The 9,463-nt window shown below is 53.7% G+C and overlaps 1 long non-coding RNA gene across 6 annotated transcripts in view; it reads left to right on the forward strand.

Moving 5' to 3' along the window:
- LOC308054802 overlaps positions 1-7,828 on the forward strand; it is a 31,020-nt gene extending 23,192 nt beyond the window's left edge. For 2 of the 6 annotated variants that reach the window (XR_013924229.1, XR_013924234.1), the window contains one exon: positions 1,245-7,828. This is a non-coding gene — a long non-coding RNA (uncharacterized lncRNA). The remainder of the gene's footprint in view (positions 1-1,244) is intronic. The other 4 variants (XR_013924230.1, XR_013924231.1, XR_013924232.1 and 1 more) reach the window with 4 other exon arrangements.
- The last annotated feature ends 1,635 nt before the right edge of the window (positions 7,829-9,463 follow it).

A 9,463-nucleotide genomic window follows, 5' to 3' on the forward strand; every position in this document is an offset into this window, starting at 1 on the left:
ATAATTGAGTCCCAATGCACCGTGAAAAGACACAAAAGGGTGGGTTTTTTGGGGTGGACGTGAATGTATCTTCATTCCCCCCCAAAATGTATTGCAAAATATGTTCAGTGTCCTCTGACACTACCACGTGCATTTTTAATTCTTCTGATTTTGGTCTTTTGGCTGTTTTTCCCGGGAAAGGACACATCTCCCCTGGGGAATCTTGTTCCTTTGCTTTCCTCTGTCTCCCCCTCGGCAGGTCCTTGCTCCCTCAGCTTCAAATATTTTATTTTATTTTATTTTATTTGCAAAAAGCCCTTTTTTTGTGTCGCCTTCTCGGGGACATGAATTAAATCCGGTGTTTGGCAAATGGGGCAGTGGGATTGAATGTTCAATGGCTACAGCACTGCTCGTAGGGGTGAGGCAAAACCTGTGGGCATAGAAGACCCTTATTCCACAGATATCATAGCAAAAAATACTGACTTCAGATGTTCTTTATACTGATTATATCTGGAAGCTTTCTGGTTTTTTTTAAACTATATTTATTTGTAGCAATACTGATCCATTGCTTGTGTAGGGTCTGGGGGAGTTTAAGCAGCAATTGTAAAAGCCTCTAAAATCTTAAGAAATTATTAAAGCCTCAGCTGTTTACTGGAGGGGAAAATAAATACATTTTTAAAGATACCTGAAAATTTGGTAAGCACGTTCCTGTAAGGAAAAACACCTTGTCTGCTTGGTGAGTGTGTTGGATCCACTAAATCTGCCTCCATCCCCTTTCTATCCCTGCTCCCGTGGGTGGAGGAGACCTGGCAGCAGGTTGTGGCGGGTGAATTTGTGCCGGATTTGAGCCAGGTAAGAGACCCAAGCACCACGGAGGGGCTTGCCCCAGACCTGTGCCCATTCTGGGCTGGCCGAAGTCTCTTTTTTTTTTAAGGGTTTTATCCTTGCGCTGCACTGATTTGCACCCTGTATGGCCATTCACGTCGCCTGTGAAGCCAATTGCCGTGGGTTTTACGCGGCTGCTTGTTCCTCAGGTGGCAATGAGTGCACACAGCGTGGATAGTCCTAAAGTGCAATTTCAATACAAAGCTTTCAGCTTCGTTAAAGACATGCTAAATACCCCTGGGCACACAAGGACCTGCCAGGCACTGGAGAATAGAGCTGGTTTGTTATGGAGGGCATTATCCAACCTCAATTGCCTTTATTTTTTTTAAATCCTACTTAATAGTATTAATCTGCAAGTGTCTTTTCTGTTCTTTTCCGAGAGAGCCGCGCAGGCGTGCCGGGCTGGAGAACTCGTTGCTTTTTTCCTTCAAAGGACAGGCACGATTGCCTCAATATTTGCAGAAAATGCTGCTGACTATTGCAAAGGGAAAAGTTAAAGGCTGCGAGCGGTGCAGGGAGCTGACAGCGAGCGGGGAACACGCAGCCTGCGCAACTTCGGCTGCTGCTAGACACGGTGAGCTATAAAGCCATAAACCCATAAACTTTATGAGGGCTACGGCATCCCTGTGTTTGGGGGGAAAAAACTAACAGAAAAAGTCCAAGTCAACCCTCCCTTTATTTTTTTTTAGAAATAAGTTTGGAAGCTAAAAGCGATGAGGGGTAATTTAATTTCTTTTTTTTTATCATTATTATTTTTATTTAAAAGGCATCCCTGTGCCTACTTAATCAACATTTGCTTTTGGCTTGTGCTGGACCAGCAACACTGAGGAAAAATGAATTCCTTGGGATAAAAGCAGCTCTCCACCGTGGTGTTAGAAGCACAAAGGTGTCAGCAGCATGGCATAGATGAGATTTGTTTAACACTCCTCTGAGCCTTTTAAACCACAAATTAATGAACTTGAGACCGACGCAATATTGACGGTAATCTTTCCTTTTTAATTTGCTTACTTGTTCATTCATTTTCCTGCTCAGTGCTTGCTGGGTCTGACAAGGGCTCCCACTCTGTGTCGGCTCAAAGGGGAAAGGTTACAGTCCAGCAAGGTGGGCTTGAAATAATTTCTTACCAACACATCGTTTTGCTGGGGAAAATGTGTCAGCATCGGCAGGCTCTCATGGGGAGAGCAGGGAAGGGAGCTGCTGGTTTTGGGGGCTTTTCCCAGGGGGAAAAAAAAAAAAAAAGGACTCATTTCCATTGCTGGGGAGGATTATTTGATTTAATTCCTTTTTCCCCTTCTTCCTGCTTTTGTGCTTAGAAAAGTAAGGGTAAAGCAGTGGTCCTACAGCTCGGTGGCTATTCAGGGTGATGTGCGACCTCCAGATAAATACCTATATATTCTTTTTGTCTGTTGTTACCTCGAAATAACTGGTAAGAGCCATGACTTAAAGCTGGTGGCATCCTCTAACAGCCTGCTCTAAGCCACTGCTCCTCTTTATAAATTCATAGTCTGTCCCTCCAAGCCCGAAGAAGTGATGTATTCCTCTCCTTATTTTATAGAAATTTTATAGATTTCCTATAATCAACTTCTCTGGCTTTTGCTAAAGGTTACTTTTTGATTTTTAAACAGAAGGAGGAGATGGATTTAGCCCTCCTGGATTTAAATAAAAGGTGTCAGGGCTTTTGGGGCACAAAACAGGAGAATGAAAAGGCGTGTTTGCAGCTGCAATTAGCTAAATTACCAGAATTATCTGAATTATCCTTACATCTCCCACAGGACAAGATACCTGGCTAGAAAGACTGAGCTGGGACCACCAAAATAGCTTGGAGAGGGAAGAGAAAACCCAGCCGATGGGAGAAACAGGGTAAGGATTCAGCAATGGAAAACAGGGATGTTCTCAATAGCTGTTTTAATGACACTTCGGGGATTGGTACCCAACAGGCATTCACGGATGGAGTTATTTCTCCTTCTCCTGGATCCTGGCCGTGCATCTGTGCAGAGGAAGGTCTCAGCCTCTCCCAGCTGAAATGTCTGTGCTGGGGATGCATCTGGGAGCCGCCGCGGGACAATATTCCCAAAACACATCTTAAAATCCCTACTTCTCCCCCTCCATATTGAGTTTTACCACCCCCAGCCTCCTCCTTCAGATATTACTGCTATTAATTATCCCATGTGTGAAAACTTTTTAGGACCTTCCTCATCCTCATGGCAAGATTTGCAGTTTGCTTTGCACAGGCAGGGCTGGAGCCTTCACTGGCAAAGCAAAATAGGAAATTTCTTGCTTTGTAATCAAATCCCCACTTTTTAATATAAATAAGTAACTGCCCTGGAGAGCTGAGCAAATTTGCAGCATGAGATTTTTATGGAGGAAACGTGTCTTAGAGGGAGTAGAAGTTGTATTTTATGGTGCAGAGAAGGCAGGCTGGGTTTGCAGAAGAGGCTGCAGAGATGCCGATCAGACCTGCAGTGGGTTTTGGTGGAAAACAGCCACTGCTGTAACTTTTCCTAATGCATCAGCCACGCTCTCACCCTGATGTCGGCAGCAGCAGTACACTCCCATCCCACATCTGCCTGGGGCTGAAGCTTCCCCTTTTATTTTTTTGGGGTACGAGCTGCTGGGAGCAGTGGGATTTCTCCCCAAAGGGGAGAGCAAGTTAAGAGCTGGAAAACAGGCAGGAAGGTTTCTGGCTGGAGAGAGGAATGCTTAAAGAAATCAGCCCCTGTATCCATCCTGCTCTAACAGGACCCCAGAAAAATTTGGGGGTTAAAACCCTCCCTCTGAATCACGGGGAGGCTGCAGCTCCAGCCAGAATCCTGGCTCCTGGGGCTGCGCTGGATTTTCTGCATGATTTTTAGAGAATTACAGGGATTTAGCTCACGGATGGAGCAGGGGAAACTGAGGCATGGTGTGAAGCGGCAGCACCCTCAGCACCTAGTACAAAGCCCATCTACCAGAGCAGACCACCTCCAGGTGGGGACACCCAAGGACACGGGGGTACACAAGGTCATGGCCTTGATGCCTTCAGAGCGCCCCAAACCAGCCCCATCACCCCAGGGTGGTCTCCATTGACCCCTGAGCCCCCTAGCCCTGCTCGGCCCCACCAAAGCGGCCCCATGGTGGGGACAAGCCGGTCATGGCACCCCGGGAGGTGGAGGGGAGCCCCCACACAGCCGCCGCGAGGCCACGCCGTGTGAATTAACCAACTTTGTTTTCCACCAAGGCTTTTCCCTTAATAGCCATCCCCCTCCCCCTCGCTTTTGCCGGCGTTTGAGGAGAAGTGAGGCGTGAGAGATCCTTTGGAATAATGAGGTGTAATTAGCCCTGGCAGCTCTTATCTTCCACACCCCCCCTCTTCAATTAGACTGAAATAAAAAAAAAAAAAAAGGCCAGAAAGGAGGAGGGGGGGAGTGGATAAAAAGGGAAGAAAAAGAAGGTAGGGAGGCGAGAAAAAGTTGGATGTGTTGTCCAGCTCTACCCTTCTGGGCCGGGTCCTGGTCCCTGTGGATGGGGGACGCTGGCTCTGTCCTGCTTTGTGTGGCTGCTGCCGGGATGGGGAGGTTTTCTCCATGCCTCAGTTTCCCCTGGCTCTGCCGGAGACGGCCAGCTGCCATTGCTGACTTGGCAGGGTACCAAACCCAACCCCAGCAGTGGGGCAAGAGGCATCGTTAGGGGTGTTGTGGATGAAACCAGACCCTTAAGCCCGAGCATCCTGCTGGCGCAGTCCAGGCAGCCCTGGGGTGGGATGGGACCCTCTTTTCCCCACGGGACACCAGTTTCTAACCCCAACTTCGATTCTTATCTGCCGCATCAGGTTGCCAGTCCACAAGGGAGGTGGGAAAAGCCACTGTGAAAAGGACCTGGGTGTAGCTGGGCCAGTTTTGGGCCGCTTCATCCCTCCTGCCTCATCTCCACATCCCTCCCATCCCCAACACCTCCTGGCCTCTGCCGCTGCCCGTCCATCCTGCTCCTGCCCCGCTGCCATTCCTGCTCGGCCCTTGATCTTTCGTACCCGTGACCCTGATCTTCAGGCTGACAGGCTGATGGATGGGCAGCGCCCCGGTGATTTACGACATCCTTTAATATTTGGCAAAGCGGCCGAAAGCCCTGGGCAGGCGACGGAGCTGGGTGGGGGGGGAGACGTCCAGGAGGTTTGTCAACCTTTGAGGCGGGGAGGGAGGAAAGTGCCCTGTCTGTCCGCAGTGATTTATACACAATCGTCGTGATTAAATTGGCCTTAGCTAATGATAACTAACTAGTCAGGGGCTGACCTTTCTCTGACAATGGAAGGGGGCCGGGAGCCACGCTGCTGCGGGGTGTCTAATGGGGATGTTTCTTCAGCCAAGACACCACTTTTTTTTTCTTTTTTTTTTAAATATCATTCTCTTTTTCCCTTCGAAATGGTTTCCTGGCCAGCTCTGTGTACAGAAGGTGCAGGATGCTGCATCTCCCCCCAGGCCCCGCCGCACATCGCCTCTCCAGGCTCGAACCACTGGAGCACGGCCAGGTACCACAGCAGGACCCGGTGCCAGGACCGGGAGGGCTGGAGCAAGTGGGTCTGATGGTTTTTATCTGGGGACGACTTGAAACATGCTCCCAGGGGGAAATCTCGCCCATAGCCAAGCTGAATGGGGTCCTGGGGAGCTGCACAGATGCCCTCAAGCCAGAAATGTCCTGGTTTTCCAGGGATGTCATGTTGTCTATCCATCCCTCCTTCCCCAGATCCCTCCCTCTCTCACTTCTCCTCCATCTCTTTCACTGTCATTCCAATCTCTGCCCCATGCTGTGGAGGGGAACAGCCCGGGGTCTCCCTGCCAAGTCACGATGTGGGTATTTGAAATGAGAAAAGATGGGGTTTTCTGTCTGAAAACACTTTTTGCCTCCTCTGCTTGCCCTAAATAAACTCCACAACTGTTGACACGAAGCCCCTGACCACCTCCAGGCTGAGGTTTCACCGCTCAGCCCAGATTTTTCCCGTCAGGGCTCTACACAGGTTTAATTCTTAGGTTCTGTTTCAGACTTGTGTTGGTGTCACCGCATCCAAAGCTTTCCCCAGCTGGGAAGGACGCTGCTGGCTCACCGCAAACCAGAGAGGCACCAGAGAGAAGCGCCGACGGCCAGAATTAAGGGTAAAAGGGAGTAAAATCCCCCAGGGACAGGGATGGACATCTCAGTGTGTGCCGCTTCGGCCGTGCCCCCAGCCGCTTTTGCCCTCCCTGCCCCAGCGTCTTGACATGCAGAGAAAAGCCGGGCTGAAGGGACGATTTCACGGAGATTAACCTCGCGCGCTGCGCTGGGGCTGCTGCTGCCCTCAACACCGGGTCCCCTGTGTATCAAAGGCGGATTACAGATATATTAGCCCCGCCACCGGTTTTATTAGCAGTGGTTTATCATGTGGAGGCGGGATGGCCAAGGGCAGGGGACGAGGGAGCCTGGTCACCCTCTGAGAACCCGCAGCGTCACCAGAGAAGTTTTAATTGAATATTTGGGAGGCGACCCAGGCTGGGGTCCGCGCTTGCTGCTTGGCCCCGGTACAGCCCACGTCCCCAAGATTTGTGGTGCTGATGGGCAATGCCAGCAGTGCCCACGGTGAGGGAGAGGGGAAGCCTTCGGCCTCACCGCAGGGAAGGCTGCCCCTCTGCGCCACCCCAAGCTGGGTTAGAGAGATTTGATTCAAAACAAACTCTCTTTTGGGAGGCGCTCGGATGGCTCCTGCAGGGGGTGAAGATGCTGGTTGTGTCCTGACGGGGCGCGTCCCTCCCCATCCTGCACAAAATCTCCCCAAGGCTGGAGGAATTGGCCTCCTCAGCCCCAAATCCCAAGCATCCTGGTGCAGCACTGGGGTACCCAGCCTCAGGCAGATGCTGGGATGCCTGGCATCGATGCGTCGAGGCACGTCGGTGCCGGCGGGGTGGGGGAGATTGAGCCTGAAAGAGGTTAAAATGGGGCGAAGTTGGGGGGGGGAAGAGAAACCTCCCGAACGAACAAACGGGGCGTTTTAATGACGTTCCATTAAAGCTCCCTTTGGGGCTGGCGCGGCCGCCATGTGCTCCACATTCTCATGGTAATTATGAGACATCTGTATAGAGGCTCTTTTCTCATCAAAGATGGCTCTCTTCAAAGACACTCCTGGGAAACCCTTCACCTCTGACCTGGGGGGTCACTGCCGGAACAGTGGCTCTATAGTGCGCGTTACTGTAAAGCCCAGTATCCTTTTTCCTCCCCGAACCTGCCCAGGTCCTGGCTTTTCAGGCGAGATTCGTTGAGCTGAGAGGGTTGTGAGGGGGCCACCAATTTGAGACCGGTGCCGGTCGTGGGTGCCGTTTTTGCCGCCGCCTGTGCTGACCCCGGCTGTGGGTGCGGGAGGGAGATCAAAGCGGGAGGAAAAGGGATTTAATGAGAGGGGATGGGGCTGAGGGTTTCCCGTCGCTATGCTGGGGAAGGGGGACCCCTCCGCCACCCACGTCCCGTGTCACCCATTGCTGGGGCAAAACCCACCTTGCTCGCTGCCCGGTGCGTCCCACCCTGCTAGCCCCAGGTCCCAGGGAGTGATTTTTGGTGATTGCCACTAAAACCCACTACCCTCGGTGCTGCGGAGGGGACAGGGGGTACCTGAGTCCCCACCTCAGCCATGAAACTTGGGCACTTCATGGTGCTGAGGACACTTGATGTCCCCACGTCCCCTGGGGACAGAAACCGCCTACTCCCATGGGGATGATTCAGGCACAGCCAATGTCACCGTCCCATCCACGGCACCGATGTCCCCCGCAGTGTCCCACCTCCCCGGCTGGGGGACAGTGGCCTCAGGCTGGAGGGGACAGATGCCTGGCGGGTCCCTCCGTGCCGGCGTGGGTGGCTCTGGCACGCCGGCACGGCACCGGCGAATGCTCCCCATGGCCCTTTCCAATAAGCGGCAAATGATTCTTCGTCCTGTCACTCCCCGGCAGCAATAAACCTTAATCACAATGAAGTCATTTGATTTCCACGTCCTGTAATCGCGCGGTGATTTGGCATTAATTAACGAGCGCTTACGGGAAGGGCCGGCTGCCGGCGTTAGCGCTGTGCTTTTCCAGAAGATGGATTACCACCGGCGTCGTACCAGTGCCGGGGGACATGCCGTCCTGCGCCGGGAGCGGGGTCCTGAGGGGCCACCGAGCCTAACGAAGTGCCTGGCTGATGAGGGGGGGGACATGGGTGCTGTGGGACCTCTTGTTTTCACTCCCACCCCACTTTCTGCCCCCCTCCCGCCATACTGGTCTTCTTGGCAGTGCTGGTGGGGAAACTGAGGCGGGGGGGCCAGGGCGCTTTGGGGCCGGGGGTGCTGGACCGTGGTGTTGACTCAACAGGGAATTAAGCTCGTTAGAAATGGCCCCAGAGCCCGGCGGGGTCTGTGGGGGGAGAGACCCCGCAGCAGGAGGTGCCGGGGGGGTTATTCACCCCAGCTGGGGGGGGCATCTCCGCCTCGCTTGGCAGTGGGGTTGTGTCCAGGTGGATTCTCGACTGTTTAATACCAGGGTTGGGTCATTGCTCTGGCCTGTCCCAGGCCTCGCTGGCACACGGGCTGTTCTCCTGGTGCCGGCATCTCCCTCAGCCGAGACTTCCCGGAGGCTGCTGCCCCCTCGCCGCACTTTGCCATCCAACCAGTAGCATTCTCTTGGCCACTGGATTTGTTTCCCAAAAGTTTTTGTATATTATGGAGATCGGTCTCCTCCCGCCGGCAATCACACCCGCCAGATCCCCCGCTGGTGTCGGAGCTCATTGCGGAGCCCCGCGTGGTTGGTTTGGAGCCGTCGCCTTCCCTCGCTGGGCCAGGGTGGTGGGCTGGGGTCCCCACCTGTGGCCCGAGGGGCTGGGGGTGACCTGGCCCTGCTGTGCTGGAGCCGTACAGCCCCGCTTGCCGCAGCTGGGGTCTGGGGACAGGTTGGCTCCCAGTGCCCCCCCCCAATAACGTGGTGAGGATGGGAATGGGGATGGGGATGGGATTGGGATAGGGACAGGAAAAGGGATTGGAGTGGGTCTGGGATGAGGATGAGGACCAAAAAGGGATGGGAATGGGTTTGGGATGAGGACAGGAAAATGGATGGGGATGGGATGGGAATGGGGAAGTGCTAAGGATAAAGATGAGGATTAGGGATGGGGAGGGGGAGGAGGAGGATGGGGTGAGGATGAGTTTGGGAAAGGGATGGGGATAGGAATGGGAAGAGGTTTGGGAGTGGGGATGGGATTGGGATGAGGACGGAGATGGGGACAGTGGCAGGGACAGTGACGGGATGGAGTTGAAAATGGGGATGTGGACAGGGGTGAAGGCGGAGGTGGGATGGGGATGGGATCGGGGTGAGAACAGGGATGAAGGTAGAGATGAGATGGAGGTAGGGGTAAGGATGGGGATCGGAATGGGGAGGCGTTGCGGATGAGGATAGGGCCGGGGCCGGGGGCAGCCCCGTGTTGTGGCCACGGAGCAGCCGACGGAGCCCTGCGGGACCCGGTCTCTGGCAAGGTGGTTCCCGCAGAGCCCGGAGGGGACAGACCCTTCCCCAGGGCTTGGATCTGGCCCCCGACCCCCTGCCGAGGCTGGAGCGGGACAGGGGACAGGCAGAGGGAGAGG

This window comes from Falco punctatus, assembly GCF_963210335.1.
Source record: "Falco punctatus genome assembly, chromosome: 18".
In the NCBI taxonomy this organism is placed as follows: domain Eukaryota; kingdom Metazoa; phylum Chordata; class Aves; order Falconiformes; family Falconidae; genus Falco; species Falco punctatus.